Below are 22362 nucleotides of genomic sequence, written 5' to 3' on the forward strand. Positions count from 1 at the left end.
TGTCTAGGCTAAGCCAGTAGTAAATGAAGAGGGAGAAGCATCTGAAGGGCTTGGTCCATCTAAAAAGAGGTTTCTAAGATGCAATGCGCTTTTGGAACAGCCTCTTCCAGTGACTACAGACAAAGCTTAAACAGCTGATGAACAGTGAATGCCTTTTAAACGGTTAGTATCAGTTGGATAAATCCAACACTCGTTATGAGAGTTCTCTCTTCCGGGAAAGTCGAAATAAACAAAATCATTTCATTTAAACTTCCTATGAGAATTGTGACTTCTGAGCAAAATCAAACTCTGAAACATATGTTTGAAATGATCTTTGTTTGGGAATTGTTTTGCAATGTGTCCTTTTTCAGTGTAATACGAGACTTCTGTGGTATGGTATGTGAGCTTGGAAAATCTGAGTCGTAATGAGGAATAAGGGCAGGAAATAGCCAGGTGGTTCTTCATTTAAATGAAACATTGAAGTAGTGTATGGAGGGGGTGCTTGTGTGTTTTGGGTCTTCTCTGTTTTATTGGTGGAAAACTGAGACATGCCATGGAAAAAGACTTTGGGTTTAAAAGCAAAAAACCTTAGTTTTCTGTCATGGTGGTTTAGACTCTTTTTTTCAGTCTGCCTTACAGATGAGATTTCTGTGTCTCTGGACTACAAGTAGTGTGGTTTGTGTTTTAAGGTATAAACTCGGGCATGTGTGACTGACTCTTAATTCCAGGAGTTTGCACGGAAAGAGTGAGGCTAGGCAATGTCTGTCTGGGTGAAAGATGACAAGCTCTGTGTTGTAGGTCTGAATGTTTTGTTTTCTCTCTTCTTTGGTCTGTAACTTTAGAAGAGCGTGATGGCTCTCAATATACATCACTCTGCCAGTCTCTGTAAAGGAAGAAACTTGTTGGTGAGCTTGTATGGATCAGTCCTGATGACACAAGTCAACAAGCAGGCACTGGCTGGTTCAGGCAACCTGCTGAAGGTGAAACGAAAGAGAGCACACAGAGAAGCAATTCTCATGCAAGAAACTTTGCTGCTCAGCTAGGATTGTGGAGAAAATAAAGCTGCTCTGTAATCTGCCATAATTGCAGCAAACCAGACTAGCAGTTCTTCCCAGCTTTCATCCTTTTGTGAGGACTTTGGTTAGCAGAGACGCTGTGCCCATGACACACAAAAAGAGAAGTGTCATCGGGCTGCTCTGTGGCCATTGTGCCTGTGACAGACCCATCGGAACGCGTGTCTGCAATAAAAGTGAGCCACAGACAACTTAATTAAAAAAAAATAAAGGGAAAAGAAATGCCAGCATCTGGGCAGTTTGATGCTCAGCTTTATTGGAGCTTAGGGATGTTGGATCTCCTGTTCCACGTAATTGTATAAACAGACTTCATCATCTCCTCCCCAAGCAGGTCCTCTAAAGGTAGTGCAGATGAGTGAAGCATTGAAGGGTGGCAAACATACGACTTTCCATCTTTCTCTTTTTTTCCTTTTTTTTCCCTTTTTGTAATGAATAGGGGTGTTGTCAGCTGCCTGCATTGTGTTCATCACTGTCAGGGCTGGCAGTGTAACAGATAACTGGATGGATTCAAGGCCACCCAGGGAATGGAGCCTGACAGGACCTCATTCATCAATTCCATTTCAGAGGTCTCTATGGAAGAGCTGGCATCAAAAAAGTAATCAAGGCTCACAGGACCATGTGGGGGTTTGTGAGGAGTGCTCTGCATTGCAAACAAACCGAGCTGTCAAATCTGTTTTGTAAATGAAGTGTTTTTCTGGAGACTGTGTTTATAACTGTCACCCTAAGCATACTCCCCATAATATACAACTACTGTGGCAGCCCAGGGCCACAACCTGGTCTTCTCCCAGCTTCCACATAAAAAATTGCAATCGCAGGGAGAAGTTAAAAAGGTGTGTGTGGGGAGGTGGAGGCATTTAAAATACGGTTCATCCTAACGGTTTGTTTTATCAGGTGGCCTCTCTGTCTTCAGTTCTGGTCTCGGCACCCGAGCCCCATTCATCTCATGTAATTGGCTCGCTAAGTATGACGCCTTGCCTTCTGCAGACCAGGCACAAGGTGCAATTTGCCACTGGCTATGTGAACTTTGTGACAGCAAATGAGTTTGCCCTAAAGATAAAAAATATCCAAGGGGACAAAGGGAAGGCATTTGTCAGCAGTGAGAGGCTAGTACTGATAGCCCTTACATATGAAATCATGCCAAAAGCTTTAGGTTTCCAGAGTGACAACAGGTGAGCTGTCTGCTGAGCCTGGTGACTGCTCACCTCTCAGTCTCTTCTGACAGGCGGGATAGGTAGCTATCTGTACATGCAGCACACAAGGAAGGAGGAGTTCATGAAAGGAAGACTGTCTGCACTAAAATTTTATGTTACGCTTAACTGCTTTGGACTGGCAGAGAAGAAACTTCCTATTGGATTACCATTTTATTATTAAATACTGTAAAACACTTACCGTGACTTATGCTTCTTAGAAATTACGTGTATGTGCTAAGAATAGCTTTACATAATGCAGTGGATATTTTCTTTTAAGTTGCTAAGTTTTCTTCTCAGTCCTAAACTCTCTTGAGGCAGCAAAAGCTTAGTAAATCCTGGAAATAATACCAATTGAATGCAGCTTTAGATGACAGAATGAAGCAAGCAGAGGTAGTGCAAGGCCTTCCCCAGCTTTGGTAGCTTGGGTTATACTCGGTGTTGGCTGCCCAAACAGTTCCTAAAGGACAACCCACAGCAAAACATTTGCCACACTGAGAATTTCATAAGATGGCAATGATCTTTATTCGTACAGCACTTTTCACCCAGGAGAAAAACACAGTGCTTCACAAAGTGATTTTTACAAGCTGTACACCACTGAAAAACAAGCTCCTCCAGGATGAAATACATCAGCTGCTTCACAGCAGCACCACTGCATGAATAAAATAATAAAGCTATTTGGAGAGGAGTTAATGGCTGCCATCAAGCCAGTCAGTGACTGACAGGCAGCAGTAGGTTTTGCTGAAGGTGATGGGAGTCCTGAACTCTGTTTCCAGGAGAAAGGAGGGTGCAATTCAGTATCCCTTTGCACAGCGAGAGCTGGAGGGAGCAGCGAGCCCTCCCATGGTAACAGGCCAGGTGGCGAGGGGCCCCTCAGATGCTGGGGAAGGAGGTGAAACAAAGGTGGAGGGGGGAGATAGAGTTGGAAAGGCCGGCTGCTGAGAGCATGTGTGAGGTAGTCCTGTCCCCTGGTGGCTTTGGCTTTTGCGTCCCCCCGTATCTCCTGCAGTGACTGCAGCTTGGGGTGAGCCAGGCCAGCTGAGAGCTGGTAGGCCGGGGGGAAGGTTTGACCTGCAGATGGAAGTTGATCCAGCCAACTCAATATAGAGCGGGGTACCCCTGCACTTGCTGACAGCAGGGAGTTGTAAACCTGACCATAATATATCCTAGATCAGGGATTTCCTCTGGGAGGTGCTGCAAATTCAGGGCAGGGTGGGGAGGAGATAGTCCACCAGCTATGTCTACGCGTCTTGGTCTCATTCACCTCAGAGCTTTGTCTTTGACATCCTCAGTGCCAGACAGTGCGGATGATTTTTGCAGACAAAGGAGATTTCACCAAAGAGTACCTGAATGCATACAGTTACCCTTTGCAGGCTAGGAAATGACAAGTCTTGCAAGATGAACTAGGTGCTTAGGCCAAGGGGTTAATAGTGATCTAATTCAGTGAAGTGGCACAAAGACAATTGGAGCCACAGAGGCTGAGGAGGCTGAATTGCTGTGATAAGTGTTATGATATTATGTATGTCCCAGCTATCTGCAACTTCTCCTTCACATGTATTTTAGGAATGCTACCTCCAGAGACAAATCATCTCCCTTTCCTGGGTGGTGGAAGGATGCTTCGGTGCAGAGAAGTGTGTTGCTGACCAGACCTCCTCCAGAACCTGACCTGCTTCCCAGAGGTAACTTTTTTTTTTAATTTCACTAACTCTGATTGTACATCAGCTTCAGCAGTCAGATGGCGAGAACTTAAGAAGACTTAACAACATGTAGAATGGGAATTTGCTCAACTGAAGAACCACTTGCAAAATTCATACAATTGGATTTGGTTCTAAAAGTGGGGGGTATTCAGACCCAATGTTGTAATTTAGGACCATCTTTTGTTTACAGCTGTACTTATTACTGGCACAAAAATTTCAGGAATTTTCTGCGGCGCAGCGGAAGCCTCAGTGAGAATCACTGTGTGAAGGTCAAAAGGAACATTAGAGAAATTTGGAGGCATGTTAGGGTCTGAGAGAAAAAAAGAACTGTGAGTAGATTGAAAAAGAACATTGGAGAACTGCATTGGGTCTTGTAGTGAAGGACACAGATTCCTAGTTAGTGGCTTCTGTGATCATGTCACTGTTAAATGAACAGCTGGACCAGCTGCTATACAGTAAAAAAAAAAAAAAGGCCTAAATTGCAGTTATGATACTATAAAAATCTTGTAATCCCTCGCTTTGATTTGCCACATGAACGTGTCTTTTTGGTATGAATAATTGGGTTCGCTGCTACATAAGAAATGCATGTATTTCATTTTATTCAACATGGTTGACCCTGGAGATGTTCACAAAATGCATCAAGCTACGCAAATCAAGTCAAAATAAATATAGTAGAATCAGATGTTAGAATTTGTCTGTTTAAAAACAAACAAAAAAACACAACAGTGTAACAGGGAGAAATCTGGATGTGCATGTAGACCTTGGCCTGTGACTTGAAGATGAGTCTGGTTCTCGCCATATCATGTTGCCTGAGAACTAAAGTTGCTCCATGGAAAGCAGTTATCCCAATCATGTAACTCCATGGAAAACATGGAAGCAACATCTTCAGTATGCAGTGGGAGGCAATTTTGTAAGGGCATGGGAGTCCCACAGCTGATAAGTGTGTTAGCCTTACAGAATTTGAAAACAAGTAGATGTTTTGGATTAGGTAACATACTTGTTCTTCATGATATGTAACCAAGAAAATCAAAATTTCAATTGCTTTGCTAGTATTTGGAAATTCTCCTATGTAAAGAGCCTGTCCTCCATTTTGTCATCCTTATTTCCTCTCTAATGCTGAGATCAACTACGCTCGGATGAAATTATAAACCAAGAGGAAAGGTGAGGACAGAATTGCAAATCAGGGATGAACTGCTTTGAGGTTACAAAACAGAGGGAGGAAAACAGAATCTTTGCTCTTCTTTATTGCAGTAGAGCCTGGAGCTATGCTTGTGCAGAAATAGAAACACAAAACAGAAAAAGCAAGTTGTCAGTTACCAGCAACTTGTTATGGAACTGGATTTGATATTTATAGTACATGGAGTGGAAGGGGGAAAATACAGGCTTTTTCTTCTGCTGCAGAAGGCAGACCTGATGGTGTTGAAGGTCATGCAACTTTGCAGTCTCTCTTATGAAGTGAGTAATGAGCAACCAACTTGGGGGAAAAAAAAAGACTTTTTATCTCATTAAGAAAACAGTGCGATCTAATTAGCATAGCCTGTTTTTAATTAGTATGTAAGATCAGCTATGGTAATGAAAGGGAAACAAGAAAGCTGGACAGAAGTTTACTGGGGTTCAACCGTGCAAAAATAATTATGATAGAGCAGCTCCTAAAACGTAAATAATTTGAAGCAATTCCTTTTGATAAACAGTATACTGAAGATCTGCAAAATAGTAATGAATGGTAACAGCTGAAATAGATGTCAGGGCATGTTTGGCTTCATCAAAGGGGTAGTAGAATTATTTACGTTTTCTGGCATCCGTAATTTTTACCTATTGAAGTTGAAGAAACAATTGTAGCTCCTAAAGGATAATTGCAAATATGGTATTTCTGCTATAATTATTTTTTTCTGATTGTGGTTGAAACAGGCTATTCCTTGTGATATGTCTGTTACAAGCAGCTTTAGCTGAAGGAGGCAGCTCTTGTAGGTGGTGACTCTTTGTGGTCTTTAAAAGAAATCTCCCCTCTCCTAGCCTTGGCGGTGTTGTGCTTCCTGTAGGTGCTATTGTGTAGTGAGAGAATAGTCTTTCAGCTATTGTGGTTTTAAAGCCAGCTGAGGAAAGGGTTAGAGAGCATGGTGCTAAACCCCTGCAGTGCCCATTGTTAGTGGTGCCCTGGCGCTATTCCAGGGGACAATTGGGCCCTGTGACAAAGTGATTTTGCCAGGCAGTGCTGAGGAGGGATCTGCAAAAAAACATTTCTGACTTCTGTACCAGCTGCTACACCACTGCACAAGGGATCTCTGATGGACAAAAATGACCTTTAGGGCATGGTGAAGCTGTACTGTCAACAACCTCCCCATGTAGTACAAGCTCTGTGCCAACTAGCATGCTTTGTCAGTGGTTGTGTGGCAGCAAAACCTTATGGGTATGGGCTATCCAGGCCACTGTGTCAAACCATTTCCTCGTTGCCTTTCAGTAGTCTTCGTTTTCAATGTTATGGTATGGATTGATCCTCCTCCCTCACATTTGTTTTCACCACAGGCACAGACAGTGGTTTCATTTAAGCTGTATTTATAGGGTAGTCCAGTAGAGGGAATAGGCTGGACTCTCAAATGTATGTCAGTGGCAGCTAAATAATGAAAGGTGGTGGCTTGAGTATCTGTGGCTGAGTGGTAAACACAAAAATGACATCAGTCCGCAGCAGGATTTGTACTAACTCTTTACTCTGCTGCCAGCCATGGTTTTGGACCCTCTATGCAGCATCTGAAAGCAGTATCTGGCTGTCCTGGTTCATTTCTTTTAAACCTTTTGGAAAGAGAAAGGAAAGAATTGCTTGCAGAGGGAATGGGGAAGGAAGAGAGGAGAGAGCTGTAAATATAGAAATTATCTTAAAAATAAAATTGTCTTCATGGAAGTGGTGGGAGCACATTCAGCAGAAGAGGAGATAGGAAAAGGCTGAGACTAAACATAATTCAAGGCAGCAGCCTTAGGATGTTCCATGAGTTCAAGGTGATAGCCTTCACTGCTAAGAACCAACCCGCAGATTTTTATTTTTTGTCCCCTAATACTCTTACTGCATTATGAATAGGGACTCTGCCTAAATTAATGCCTAAGTCAAGTGAGTGCAGCTCTCCTGTTTCCTGATAATGTGTTTTTAAAGTGCCTATAGCTGGCAGATCTGGGATGCTGCAAGCATAATAGAAATAAAACTGGACTCAGCGGCCTAGAACACCAAGCACTCCGACAGCCATCACCACAAAAAGGAAAATGGGCAAAACAGTCTGGGGAACTATGGGCTCTTGAAAAGAGCCAAAGCAGGGTAAGAAGGTGCTGTTCTGGTGCAGCAAACTAACAATTCAGAGGCAAATTTAGGACAGAGAAGAAAAATAAATGGTAGTTGCAGTCACGTTGGCCTAGGGATCCTGTTGCTCAAGTACTTTAGCTCTAACTATTAAGGGCTTTCACGTGCTATCAGCAAGACGTTGTGTCAATATGCCTCATATTGGTGTACTGCCAATTCTTTCTGGATAATGTGGAAAGAGAAGTATGCATTTATAAGTGCCAGGAGATAAACCTTGATTTCCAAGTTATATTTCTATGTTTTTCTATTAAAACTTGTGGTTGGATATATCTATTACATAAACATAAGTATGGGAGCACAGTGAGCTGGGCCATTAATACATTTCATGGTAACATTGACATCATAACCCACAGGAATTTTGCTCTTGTGGTTTATTTTGCTAGTCCCAGAACTGTGGGAAGTATTTATGGTCTTCACGATTCACCGATTATATTTATAATCACTACAAAGAGTCATATGTATTTGGTAAGAAGATTTTTTTTTTAAGATTTATTATTTTTATTTCTCCAGACCACAGTTTGGTTTTAAAGCTAACGTTCAGCAATTTATAAGTGCTTTTCTGTCATACACCCAAATAGGATTCACCTTTCGCTGCAGTGAGAGGTCTGTTAGTATCCTGAGCAGGTTTGAATGCTCTGGCAGTGGCTGAGCTGGGGGAGGAGGAGTGCTGGGTGGTTTGTTTGATGCAGTCAACGGTGTGTGAAAGAAATACTGAGTGCTCAAGGTCACGCTCGCAACCCTATATCACATAGCATGAGCAGCGTCATTTGAAATCTTATGTGACGGCTGAAGCTGCCAGAAACAAAAGAAGATGCTCTGGAATAGCGTTGGTTCAACTTTATTCCTCAGCTGTCAGAGATTTCTGTGCTTATGAAACCCTTTGGGGCTCCCCTTCCCCGTCTGGCTCCGTGTTGGTCCACCAGCAAGCATGTTGGGGTGGCCGTAAGCTGCTTGCTTTGGAGGGCTCGCTGTCACGTAACTTCAAATAATTCCTGAGGATGGAGGTGCTTGTGTTTCCCTGCAGTGTCCAAACGAGGCCTGGAGGGCTCAGGCAACTTCAGTGGGTTGTGGATGATATCTTCACCTTTCTCTATCTGAGTTACTTCCTTTGTTCAGAGTATGCTTTCACCAAAGTTAGCCTTTGTCTTTCATGGGGTCACTGCCAAGTACTGACCTGAATATGCTGATTTGCTGCTGCAGTACAGGCCATAGGAGGAAGTGTAGTAAATAAAAGGAAATGTGTTTGTCCTTGGAGAGGAGTCTTCTCACTGGACTCTAGAGCAGTCATTGCTCTGCTTTCATTCAGTTTGACTTTTGGGAAAGAAATGACTCTCTTCAAGGAGGTTACCCCTGTGAAGCCAACAATGAGGAGTTCCCACCTTGGAAGAACAGGCTACAGGAAAGGGGTGTAAATAAAGCACAAGTGAGACGGAGCCCCAGCCCCTTAGTTTGAAACCCAGGTTAGTAACAGGTACTTCACCGGAGAGGTTCCTGGCCACGCAGAGGTGGAATCGACATTTAAAACAAAATCTGGAAAGAGAGAAAAAACCTTTTGTTACTATGTATGGCTTTGCCATGTCCCATTTTCCACCTGCCCTAGTGCCCACCAGCTCGGAGAGAAGTTTTTTCAGTTCAGCAGGTGTTCAGGGGGAGCTGTCATGCTTTGCTTCTTCCTATATGGACTTTGTTCTTTCTTTGCCATGTTTTGATCTTGATGGCTGGGTTAGCTGCACTCTTGATTAAAAAAAAATATATTTTTGTGTAAGTACAAAATGTCTTGGCATTGCCGAGGTGTGTGAGAAGAATAGTGTCAGCTGATTTTTCCTACTTCTTAAACCAATCTGTTCCTTTGAGCTGGCAAGCAAGAAAGAACACGGCTCTTCAGAACCTGCTCTTCCCAAGCAATAATAATTAAGAAATGCTTTTGCTGCACTGTATTTGCCTAGTAATTTTACCTTTGTTAATTCTAAGAGCAAACCCTCTAGTGGCATTAGTGATCCTGAACATAAGAAGGATTTATACCAAAATCCCAATTCTTAATCTCATGCAGTCTGAAGCATTTAATGTTTGATGAGGTTTGTTTTCTGAAGTTTGGTATCTGTGCCTCTGAGAGTTTAAGCGGTGGTGTAGTCCCTTCAAAATCAGGAGTTCAGAGAATTAGGTCACAATGCAGACAGCACGTTTTCTACAACTCTTATTTTCTTCACCTTGTGCTGTCCTATATAAATCCCTGTAAAGTAGTTGTGAAGAGCCTTCTTCATTGCTAAAAAGAGGATTTTTATTTTTTTTAAAGCTGTAATATCTAAGGTGTGAAAATCCCAAAGTGAAAACACAAGGAAGGCGAGGCTTCTTAGCTTTATCACATACTAAGGAAAGAAAATTGACCCATGTTTGGATAAATAGTGTTGATCTCCCCTACTTTTAATGTTTTCATCTTCCTTCTGTAGTAAAACCAACTTACTCTACCTTTTTACAGGTAAAAATTGACCTGTGGTGAGTGAGTGTTTCTGGTTAGCCACTGCTGACATAGCATACCAAATTAATTTCCACAGAAACCCATTTTTGAGGCTTGGGTCTGAATCTGCTTCGCCCCCTCATTCTGCATAGTAATCTGAAGAAATTCCGTACGAAGATGGCTGGTGTTGTGCTGATTACTGGTGCAGACGTCTGCATGTCTCCCAGGAGGGTGGCGAATGGGCTCCTTTATTTCCTTCTGCCTATTCAGGTCTCTCACTCACTAATTAGCCAGAGCATTCCCCTCACCTTTGTGCACTTACCCTCTTGATTACCCTGCTGCAGCCCTCCAGCCTGAGCCTTTACATTTCAGTGCAATGTTTTTCCTTATAACTCAGACTGACTGCTGTTTGGGGTTGACAGGGCTATTTAGTACGTGCATGCTTGGGGTTGCCTAGAAGGCATTACATTTTGGATCAGAAAAGTTCCAGAGGGTGTGTAATGAAACATTAAGCTAGATAAAACCAACTATTTCCCCTTAGATACGGAAAAGTTTTTGTTAGGAGGAGGCTTTTAGCTACTACGAACAGATTGGTATAAGTCATCAACGAGAATTAAAGATGAAGTCTCAGAATATGTGACTATACAATTCATGGTCTGAGAAGAGTTGTCTGGTTTTCTGATTGTTGTAACTTGGGGGGAAAAAAATAAATAACTTCAACATATCCAGATTTGCTGCTATCATGGCTCTGACTGGGACTTTTGGTTTAGCAGATGCTGTCATGCTAAGAGCCTGATAGCCCTTTTTCTTTGTGCGAGTCATACACCAGGGATTGCAACCCTATGGCTACTTTGCTCTCAGCCACGTTATTAACTCTGGTGGCACGTCTCCCGTTTTACGTGATGTTCGTGACTGCTCTTCAGACTTGATTCTCCTGCTCTTTAGATGATACAGTAATTATTGCAGTAATGTTTGGGTTGTGAGGTAGGAAGATTGCAAAGAGGTATTTACAATCTATTGAATGCTCTATTAAAAAAAAAATAAAATATTTTCTGTAGAAACAACATTCGAGCCAAATTTTGTTTCTATAATCTCTTGAGGAATAAGATACCAGTTGCCTGGGTGTCTTGCTGTGTTCTGAGGAGAGGAAAAAAACCAAACATTACAATAAAAGTAAAAACAATAAAACCAAACCCAGTAGCGGTTAGTACATGGATTTAAAATGTGACAGTGTTTTGGTATAAATTTGCAACCAAAAGGGCTGAAATATGCCTGGGACCAATTGTGAACATCGTTCTCTTATCCTACTTAACTAAGCTATTTCTAAGTGAACAAAACAATTTTGAGATTAAAGGCATCCTGTCATGTATGTACTAGAGTTAGCACAATGTGAGGGAGTGACCTGAGTTGAATGAAACCTAAGAGAGGCTGAATTGCTTAGTCCGCAGAAGTTATTCCATCCTAACAGCAGTGTTAAGACTAATAAATGAACTAATTCTAAGGATCTTAACAGCTTCTGCTAAAGAGCATAAACTATATTTTCCTGGAAATGAGAATAAACCCATGTGATAAACAGACAAATTCAAAGATTTATTTTAAACTGCAAATGTACTGCTTTAATCTGTGATTACGTGCGTTTTTTTTTTTTTCAGAATGAGTGTAATGACTTGCCTCTGCTCAAGTTAACTTCATTTTACTGGTGGTGCTGAATTCAGTAGCTGCTGCTTCTCAGCTCGGGCTTACGGCTTTCTGCTCTCTCTTTGAGGGAGGTGATGAGTGGGTTTCTCACACAAGACCAGAAAAAATGGGGAAAAGATGAAGGCTGTACAAAGAGTCTACTGTCTTCCTCAATCTAGAGAACTTCTATATTGTTTTCCTTCTAGACATTTAACAAAGAAGGCAGCCACACCCTCGTTAAGCTTTAACAGTATTCAAAATGTGCTCCTCTGACCTTTCCTTCCTCGAGTGTCTTTGTGTGTTTGCCTTGTTAGCTGTCTCTTCTCATCAGTAGTTGATCTGTGAGTAGGTGTGCAACAAAGTCCACTGTAATTGCAGGGACTTCATTGTATGACAGGATGCTATCAGAACATTGCTAACACGAGAATTTAATGCCTTTCTACTGTTTTGCTTTGTAAAGTTTCAACGGGGTTTAAGAGAGCACCTATCTCAAATGTTCCATACTCTTACAGAAAGTTTTAAATAGAAATTAAGTATAAATAGTATAAATATAAGTTTAGAAAGCATTAATAGTAGTTAAATGTCAGCTTTTTCGCAATGCTTTGAACAGGTACCTCATGCCTTCTATGTTGTGGCTGTTCCAAAGTTTCATAGCTTCAACCTTAAATGGCTTCTTGTGTTAGTTGCCACTTAGAGTGCAGTCGTGCTGGTGATTACAAGCATTTATCTAGTTTTGATATCAAGAAACTGCTATATGTAATCCTTTCTTTAGATGAAAAATATTTGCAAAATGGTCTTCAAGAAATTAAACCACCTTTAAATGTCTAAGGAGGAAATGAAAGTTTTTATGCTTAAACAGAAAAAAAACAATTTAGAAGTAATAAAGAACTTCAGCAAATCACTTTATATACGAATTTCCTTCTTTGATATTAGAAGGAACAGTTTAGAACAATTACAAAAGTTTTTTTTTGTGCAAACTTTTATTGGGATTTAAATAAGGTTTTCCTGTGAGAAGTCGAGACACTTTTCAACTTAATACTTGAACATCAACTCTGGTGAAATATGGATTTCAACTCAAACGCCCCCTTTGAAGTATTCTGAGCACAATGCAATCTCTTCTAAAAGCCCAAAAGGGCTTTTCTAAAGTGTCTTATCAAATTTGTTTTTCAGAAATAAAATTCTATTTGTACCAAACTTACATCTGAAAATAATCTCTCATCATGCCCTGATTGTGCGTAAGATAATTTTGTTTTTCCTTTGTTTTTTTCCAAAACAGTGTTCTTTGTTGATTTATTTGTCACTTGCAGTAAAAGAGCATTATATGATATACACCTTATAAAATAAACATCATCTTTCAGAATACACTAGGAAAATAGATAAGATAAAAGATTAAAATAGAAATTATCATCTGCTATAAGAGTTTCTCTCTACACTGTTTGTTATGGCTGCTAATTCTTATCTTCTGATGCCGAGGTGGTCTTTAAGAGCGAAAGGAGAAATCTCCAGGAGTGCCCTTAATTTGCCTGAGCATTTTGTTAACCAGAATATATAATTGCAAACATCAGTGAAGATTGTGCCATCTCTCTCTCACCATCTGTGTATAATTGTGGATAACCTATTAAGAGTGCAGCGGTGGCAATTACAGGTGGGACTGGAAGCTTTACTTTTTACTAGGGTTGTCTGGCATTTCCCATTATAAGACTATTTCTGTTCCATTTAATAACTTTCTAGGATTTGAACTCATTTTCCATGCTGGGTGACTGCCTCCAGCTCGTGTGCGCTTTTTTTTTTTTGAAAAGCAGAGAAAATGCTTTTTCTTAAGGAAATAATTATAGTGACCCTTTTCCCTTAGAGGCATGGCATTTCCCCTCTTTCCCCAGCCCTTCAGAGTCCTTCAGAGCAGAACTCATACAGCTTTGTGCAGGAGGTCTGCCCTCCCAAGCGGGGCTTTTTTGTTGTGCTGGTTAAAGCCCTGCATGCTTGGGCTACGTTACAAGCCTTAAAATCCCGGAGAGCTCGCTGTGGCTTTACAGCCCAAACCTCAGAAGGTTGGGGTGCCTGTGGGCCACTGATGGCCGGCAGTCCCCAAGTGAGTGTGTCCAGGGACGTGTGTCCAGGCTCTGTGCTACGGCTCTCGGAGCACAGGGCATCCCCATCCACATGGAGAGGTGCTGGCTGCCCTGAGGGTGCTGGGGAGCAGGGAACGAGCCATCGGGGCAGATGCACATGGCAGGGCTGTAATGCTACAGAAGTAGCTATAAAACAGCAGGATGAAGGCTCCCATTCTGGTTTCTCATGACAAGGGCACAGCGTTTGCTTCCTGAAATCCTGTCTCTCTCGTGACATCTTTGGCACCTCCTCCGTAGGTGCTGTTGGGGTGTGAGAGATGACAACCTTTGACTCTCCTGTTTTTTCTCCTGAAGTGACCATCTATCCAATTCAAGGGATGCACAATGGAGGCAGATCTTGTTTTGCCAGCAATGTTCATTTTGTTCCTAAATATGGCATTTTGTGTCTCTACATCCTCTGAGATGTTACAGAGGAATGCTTGGTTACCCCAGTTCCTAGGCTTGCCCCCTGTAGATGAAGATGGATGCTCAGGTCCAGGGATCAGAAAAGAGAATGAGGAGCACCATAAGGCCACTTATTGTCACATGGCAAGAGTCTTCAAAGGAAGCAAGGGCTGTACTGATACTGAAATTCTGTTTTCTTTACTTACCCTGCGTGCTGGTTGCCTGCAATATGTAGAAATGTCTAGCTAGTTGTGAGCTATTCACCTGTTAGTGTAATTCAGTAGTACAGCCAATAACTGCTAACTTTCTATGCCTCAGGTTACAGCACCTAGAAAATGCAAGCCTAGTGAATACTCTTCCTGTACCAAGGACTTCATATTCCTCCGTGTGAAACAAAATATGCACTTACTAAAACCTACAATTTTATGTTGCTTATTTCCATTGGTAATAGGGAAAACAAATAGTTTAAGTGCGATTACAGACTCAGTCTGCAGCATGTATTATTCATGACTCACCAGCACTCTTCTCTCCTTCCTTGCTGTGCTAATGTGGCCAGTCCATAAGGTGTGATATTTGGCAAACAATCTGTATGTGGTCTGCTTTGAGCTTTATGATCTGCATTATATGCTGAGTTACTTTGAACCATTTGTAACGCATCCGGAAATCAGATGGAAACAATTTCTGTGTGTGTAAAGGAGAACTGTAGGGGCAACTTGTTTCTCAGGACATCTGCTGTTTGCCAGGAGTGCGGGGAGCTCAGTACCTAAGGATGGAGCCCGGATCTGGTGCTGCCCCCAGGCCAGAAGCCCGCTTTGCCCACCGCTGTGCAGCTGGAGAGGTCTCAGGTAGGTCTGAGCCCCAAGTGGGAACAGCAGCTCAGCACCTCCTAGGATCAGTCCCTGCAAGGCTGGTTCTGCCCTGAGTCACACATGCTGCTCACAGTTCCTGATTTTGCTAGGGGGGGAGCAGGGATTACTGAGGAATGAACTGAACAGGGGAGTAAATAATGAAGGCGGGTCTTGTGTGCTGACATGTACAATTTGCCTTGTGCGCTGAACATGTACCTATGTAACTAGGTTCTTGTTGAAAGTGATTTAGTTAGCTGGTACCTCGAGTGTGGGCACTCTCTAAGAGATTAAAGCGCAGTTAATACCTGAAATGAATTAAGTTTGCTAGGAGCCGGAGCCATAAGATTAGACCCAAACAGAGATCTCTCCTAGAATGCCAATCTAAGGAAAGTACAGTGAAACTTACTCCATACTAGCACACCTTAATTTAAAGCTTTCACGCTGCTGGAGCAAGCAGTACATGAGGCTTTGAAGTAAAGAAAACACATAACAAGTGGTGGAGGTGATTACTGGCTTTTCATCGTCTATTGATGGTTATATAAGGCTGGTCCCTGGTGGTCCAATAGAATAGGCTGAAAACTCTGTAAATACCTATTCATAATGTCTGCCTGGTATCTAGAGATAGTTCAGCAGAAAGAGAGAATTTCTTCAGCTCTTTCAGACTGTGCTATAGCGTAGTGTTGTAATGTGGATATATGGGTCTGTGGGGAAAAACACTTTTTTCTTATTTCTTGTTGGATGTTCTGGACTGTGGGGAAAATACTCCCTCCTTGCCCCTCCTATTTCTTCTGCAGTTCACAGCCAGTGAGGCTGCATAAGCAATACATCTGGGGATTGTTCTGGATGAGAATAGATCAGACGTGAGCTCTGATATCTAATAATTCAGGTGTGTGTGTGTGTATACATTTATATATATATATATATATATATATATATATATATATAAAATATACACTTATACACTTACTCAGGCTGAAAAGCTGTCATTCTGGAGCCAGATGGCATGGCATCTCTCCTACCTAGCACTGAGCTGTGCCAGGTGGGCAGTAGAGGTGACCAACAACGGCACCTTGCGGAGCAGCAGAGTGCGCTGCCCAGCCTGCCTCTCCCCTTCCTTCCTTCAGTGCCCCTTTGCTAGCTTAGGCTTTCTGCAGGAGCTCACCCTCAGTGAATCACGGTTGCTTGTTTCTGCACACCAGGCAGGATGTGCCAGCTTTAGAAAAAGTTCCTTGGAGCACTGCATTTCTCCTTCTCTTTGGCTTTCTTCCCTAACAGTAGCAAAGAGTTATCTTTGCTGTCTCAGTTAACTGTGCTAACAGCAATCCTCAGTACATATTAAATTTGGATTGCCCAATTCCTTTGAAGTGCTATTAGGGTAATAACAGTGAGTCTGTAAATAGACTCCCTGGTCAGTACAGTTTCTTCCTCACTGAACACTGGCCAGGTCATAGCCACTTATCTGAGGCAGTAACAAAAAGTTTTGAAGTATTTTGATACTCTATGAAGCCAGCACAGCTTAGGACATCCTAGCCTGTCTCTCCTGATTTTCTGAAACCCCAACCAAATTGCTAGCAAGGTTACACTAAGATAAATTTTATACTTGCTAAGGTCAGAAACAGGAAGAAGCTGGTTTCACTCATGATACCAGTTCTTGATTGAAAAGAACAGCTCATGTTTGTATCTGTAATCCCTTCTCTTCCTATCTGCCTCCTTCAATTTGTTTCAACTCAGTTGTTCTGACTTTTCTTATATGTAAAATTGTTTTGGGGTTATGTTACTTGCATGTGGGCACCAGACTCGATTGAATTAAAGGTAACAAAATAAAAAACGACAGTCCTGCAGCCACTATGAAGAATCCAGGAGTCAAATTCGCTATTATTACTTTATCATTTTTAAGATCTCCTTCTGCTGTCACCCTCTTTAATCTACCCAGACGTTTGCTCCTACCAAAATCTGCTCATCCAAAACATGTTCCTGACAGTACTTCTTGGGAGTTGCTGAATGACAATGAATAGAAGGGTTAATTTTTAAGTGTTTCTGAATGTCATTTTTCAGATGATAGACACCTTAAAATCAAAATGGATTCATCATTACGTACCACAACGATTGCTTCCCTAAATAAAAATGAGTAAGTCACCAAAATTAATCACTGAATTGCTTGGTATTTTAAATAGACCACAGTCATGTAGGTATGGGTTAAGTGAGTGGGTTTCCAGAATGTTTTTTATTATGTCTTTGTCAGTCAGGGCAATTTATTCTGGCATTGTTGTCAGAAGAGAGAGCGTGAATAGGGTCACCTTAGAGTATGAAGCAGTCACTCATGTCTATCAATCACAGATCTAAGCACATTTAAACTTGCTCGAGAAGTTCATTCTCCTGCTCAGGATTTATCTGATTCTTAATGCAGAAGCACTTTAAATACCAAATTGTATATAGAGCTCCATCATGTACCTAATTAATCTTTCATGCTCTCCTGTAGCTGCTGTGCAGCTGTTTCCAAGAGATTGCTCTGCACAAGGCTTGGACTGTGTGGAAGAGCCCAGGAAGGGATGCTGTGCTTTCCTGAAAGGAAATGGAATTAGTTCATCATTGCTGGGTTAAAATAAAAAAAAAAAAAAAAAAAAAAAGGAAGAAGGAAGACTTTGGGTGCACGGGGAGGAAACAGGAAACAGCAGAGAAACAAAGGCTGCTTTTATATCGTGTCCCAAAACCTCAATGAGAAGACTTGGGGAATTATGGTGTTGGAGATGAGCAGTTGTTGGTCTCGCTAACGTCCGATTTGACATTATTCAGCCTCGTCCGCTTCAGTTTATGAGGCTGCTGGTGCTGGAAGGTGGCTTTATGAATGCTGACTGGAATGTCACCTTGGGTTTTAGCAGCAGCCAGCTGAGTGTGGCAGGCATAGACAGTGCCCATGATGGTACCAGCAGTCTGCCTCTGGGTCTACACGGGGCTTGAGTCCCCTTAGCAGCTTCTGCAGCGGACAAAGCTAATGGTGTCCATAGTCTTTGCAGTCCTGTACTGATTCCTGTCCCCAGAGACGCTGAGCCTTGGTCCTCCTGATGGTTTTCCTCTCTTCTGCTCCTCTGCTGAGCCTCGTGAGCTCTTCTCACCCTGCGTGGGGCTGGCTGAGGAGAGGATATGTGCCCTCGTGCCCTGCTGAGGGGTGAGGGCCGTGGACCTAATGGGGCCTGCCAGCCCCTGCAGGCCTGGGGTGGGCTGCAGCGGGACACAGGTGGCCATACCGGGGGGAGGAGGGTTTGTGCATCTTGCATTGCTGTTCTGTCTGTGGATCAAGGGATCTTGTCTTCCTGGTCAGTTCCTATTCAACACCTGGGAAGCTATCCTTCGTTATCCTGCCTCTTAATGACTTCCTGTTGCTGCTTCAGGAACATGGCAGAGGCGCCTAAATGATGCGGCCCGTGATACCTATGCACACACTGCTGTTGGAGGCTATGGACTGTCCTGCTGGGGCTTTCAAACTGTGACAGCCCTGATGTAAGGGCAGAGCAGGATATTTTCCATTCACAAGCCCTGAAGTGGTTGCTGTTTCGGTCTGGAGATGAAAGTGTGATAATTTTGTTTGTAACTGTGGGTGCACAGTTACCAGCACTTGTGCAACATGTCTTAACTGTTGTGTGTGTGTATGGGGGGTGGGGTGGAAGGGAATGGGAGTAAATGAAATAACAGCTTGCTTTTAAAATATTTGGAGTATTAAATATCCGTGTGCCATTAATATTTCTGTCATTTATTAGGTAGATTGTTATTCTATTTTATTTTCAGAGGGAATTTGTTTGTCTTGTTGCACTGGCCCCAGCAGTGTGTGGTCCCTGTTTCCAAGGTGAGGAAGGTCAGCAAGACTGCTGAGTGATGTGGTAATAAATGAGAGATGGAGAAGATGAACTGCCTGTCCTGCCCACTCACCTCCATCCTTTAGACAGAGATTGACTCTAGGACATGCAAGGGCTGCCAAGTAGTTAAACCTGCTGGAAAAAAAAAAAAAGTGCAGCTGCAAACAAATGAACTGTCCTTTGGTGAAAACGTCTTAATGCTTCCTTAATTACACCCTGTAGGGTATGCACATCTTAATAGCCAGCAGTGTCCACATGGAGATGGCAATTCAAACTTAACTCTTGCAAAGTTGCAGAGAGAACGGATAAATAACCCCTTTACTGTAGTTTTTGAGAAGTCTTGAGGGAGAAGGAATTGAAATGGATTGCAGAAATGGGGTCTAAAGTGTCTGATATTATTCTCTTACTTTTCCTTTCTGCCCCCACTGCAATAGTGATATGCAGTATAAAAACATCTTACTGAACAGATTCTCACAGCTTGTCTATTTGCATGGGAAAGTTTTTTTTTTTTTTTTTTACAAATTATTTCAGCAAAGCTGTACTAGGAAAATTGCCTTTTGTGAACAATTCTCTTCCAGTGCCAAACACATCTGCATGAGGAGGCAAATAGAACTAGATTTATTTAAATCCTGCTTTGGCTACACTAATATCTGTCCCCCTTTGGGCAAGACTGAATGGATCAGATTTTCAGCTGAAATGCAGAAGTTAAGGAAGGGGTGATTACTGAAGTTATGTATACTGGTTTTCCCTTTCATGTCTCTGTTATAAGCAATATAATCTCCTGTCATGTATTCAAGTATGGGAAAATGTAACAATTTGTCTAAGCCCTCAAACTATGTAATTTGGAAGTGTTTCAGGTTGCAGATGATAAAAAAGAGATGCTTTTGCCTGAATCTGTCCAGATTTGCCTTCAAGACACTGAAATATGCCTACATGAGGTACTGCTGTACTGCCTTCTGACAGCTGGCTAAGTGGCTTTTGAAGAGAACTACCAGTTTTCTTGCATCTCAGGCAGTTACTATGTTAGACCCATATTTAGTGATATCTGAGTATATAATTAGGTGGCACGTTGAGATCTTGCCTGTTTATGTGCAAGTAGGAGAGATTAACCTGGAAGCAATAGGATATGGAGTTACGGGAAACCTGACAGCGAAGCAGGTTTTCTGCTTCGACAGATGCTCAGCAGGCTGTTTATTTGGGTCCTGTGCCTTGGGACCCAACTGTACTCTGCAGTTTCTTTTGCCTGAGGTGCTGCAGTACTGGCTGGCTCTTTATTTGGTGTTTTGCACACTGCCATCAATGACATGGGACCAAGCAGTCTGGATGCCTTGGTGGTCTGAGGGCTTGTCCCTATCCCCCCTTTCTCATCTTTCCTAACTCTCGCTCAGATTCCCAGGTAGACTAGTGAAAAATTGACTTTTTTGTTGAAGAAAATGAAAAGCCAAAGGGGGAAAGATGTTTTTGGATTAAGTATTATCTTTGCGAACTCTTTCATTTCAGAGGTGTTTTTGCTTTTAAGAATTTACACTTCAGTGCATTTTTAAATGAAATGTTTCCAAACAGTTAGATGGTGTCAATTGAAAAGCTTTAAACGTAAGACACACTTTCAGCCCAAAATGACCTTGCCAGATTTGGCATTAAAATAATCAGTAGTTTCAGTTGCCTTAAACCCCTGCTTTTTCAGGAACACAATACATGTGGTTGAAATGCTGCGTGGTAATGTGCCCTGATGACTTCTGCACAGCCATCTTCAAGGGCCTGTTCTGGGACAGGCATGTGGCCTCTTGGGCAAAATTGTCAGAAAAGCCCGTTGGTTGATGTGAATGAAGATTCAGAAAAGATTGTGTGTTTGTGCTAACACAAGATTTTCGCGCATCTGGCAAAACTGTAACCCCCTTCCTCAGTTCCCTTGTTGGCTTTGCATGTCCTTCACTTGAGTGCCCTGTGAAGACCATGCATTAAGTCCCTGCCTGCAGAAAACTCATCGGCTCTGACTCAGTTTCTGGTTGTTGTAAGTGTAAATATTGAGGGTGTGGACAAGGTGTATCCAGCTGGTTTGGAGAACACTTTGTCTAATGCCCTGCGTACCTCAGAGAACCTCGAGATCCTTTTCCTTAGAGCAGTTCTTTTCTGTGTAAGTGTTGTCATAGTTTGAACATTCTTTTTAACAAAATCATTAGCAATTGTTTTTTCTCCTTTGTTAAAAATGATACGGCATGCCCTTTGCCCAGGGCAGCAGAGTTTTAACCTCAAAAGGCAGAAAAGCCAGTAACGTGGAATATTTATAGGGACTCTGCTATTGCTGCAACTGGGAAATACAAATTTACTAGAGAAGCAGGGAAGTATTAGGGCCTGAACAGAAGTAGTATGTATGAGGCAGCGGTCAGCATCTCTGCTGATATCCTCTGAGAACAGAAAAGTTCTTCAAGAAGAAGCAAAGATCAGTCAAGACCGGAGAGATGAATTTCATAGTCCAGACAAGGACTCTCCCGGCTTTTCAGTGACTGGAACAACGGGTTTCAACTTGGCTCATGTCTTTTAAAGACAATGAGAATAGGTAGGAACAAAAACTTGCATCAGGCTGCACATGGCAACGCCAGGCTACACTGGTTATGTCTCTTGAAGCTTTGCCCAGAGGAAGATGCTGGTGTCAAAGTTTATTTTATTTTTTCTCATCTTCAAAAGAAGAACTTCAGGTAGGTGCAGTCAGCAAAGGATGATCATTGCTGAACCACAAATTAGATTGGAGTGACTCTGAGTAGGCTTTGTAAATTATACAGCTAAAGACTGAGAGCTGCAGTAAACCCTTTCAAATTTAATTTGAATGTGGCGTCATCAGTGGGTGAAAGATTTCAGGACATCTGAGCTTTAATTCTTTTTTTTTTTAAGGAAGTGAAAGAGAGGGAAAGAGAGGCTCCCATCACAACAACGTAAAACATTGGCCTTCGATAGGTTATTCAGAGCAGTTGACACATTAAAATGAATGTAATATCAATATTATAATCAAGGCACGTAAGCCTCAGAACAGTGCAGGCTCGCTTTTTTCCCTCTGACTCATTATTTATACAAATCTGCACTGCCATTCTGCAGTGCTTACTACAGAAATACCAGTTTCCCTTGTAGCGCTGGCTCTCAGCCTTTTGCATGCTAATGCAATATTCTATTTCTAACTTGACGTTAATAGATTAGCAAATACATGAGGCTATCATTTCTCTGCTAATGTGATTCCAGCCATGCAGAAAACTTGAGGTTTGTCTTAAACAGGCCAGCTTCTGAGCATTTTTCATATGAAATTCAATTTAAATAATTTCTAATTTAAGTGTCTACTTTGTTTTCTGCCTTTCATTTTTTTTTTTCTTTTCAGAAATCTGGAAACAGTTTGCGTTAGTGGGAAGTGGGTAGTGGAGGGAAGTTCTGTTTGCCTTAGTCAGCTAATTGTTTCAACCTTTTTTGTCCTCTCCTTGAAGGTGAGATGTATTTTAAGTTCTGCGTGAAAGAGATGTCTTGACCAGAACAGGAGAGCTTCAGCTCCCTTCTGAAGGGGGAACGGACACTTCGGCTGTTGTTTTGCTTTTGGCTCTTGTTCTTTCTGGTACGTCTGCACAGATGGCGGTGCAGTCCAAGAACCTGACAAAGAAATGCGTGTACCAGACCCCAATTATAATGTAATTCCCCATGTTTTCAAATACCGAGTTGTGGGCAGCATTGTGAAACTCTTCATGTATGGCCTGCTGGGCTG

At 42.1% G+C, this 22362-nt stretch overlaps 1 long non-coding RNA gene across 5 annotated transcripts in view; it reads left to right on the forward strand.

The window, feature by feature from the left end:
- LOC121069577 overlaps positions 1 to 22362 on the forward strand; it is a 173798-nt gene that overhangs the window by 9834 nt on the left and 141602 nt on the right. For 4 of the 5 annotated variants that reach the window (XR_005819499.1, XR_005819497.1, XR_005819500.1 and 1 more), the window contains exon 2: positions 3803 to 3918. This is a non-coding gene — a long non-coding RNA (uncharacterized LOC121069577). Of the gene's footprint in view, positions 1 to 3802; positions 3919 to 9831; positions 9956 to 22362 lie in introns of those variants that run through there. The other variant, XR_005819496.1, reaches the window with a different exon arrangement.

This window comes from Cygnus olor, chromosome 4 (genome assembly GCF_009769625.2).
Source record: "Cygnus olor isolate bCygOlo1 chromosome 4, bCygOlo1.pri.v2, whole genome shotgun sequence".
Classification (NCBI taxonomy): domain Eukaryota; kingdom Metazoa; phylum Chordata; class Aves; order Anseriformes; family Anatidae; genus Cygnus; species Cygnus olor.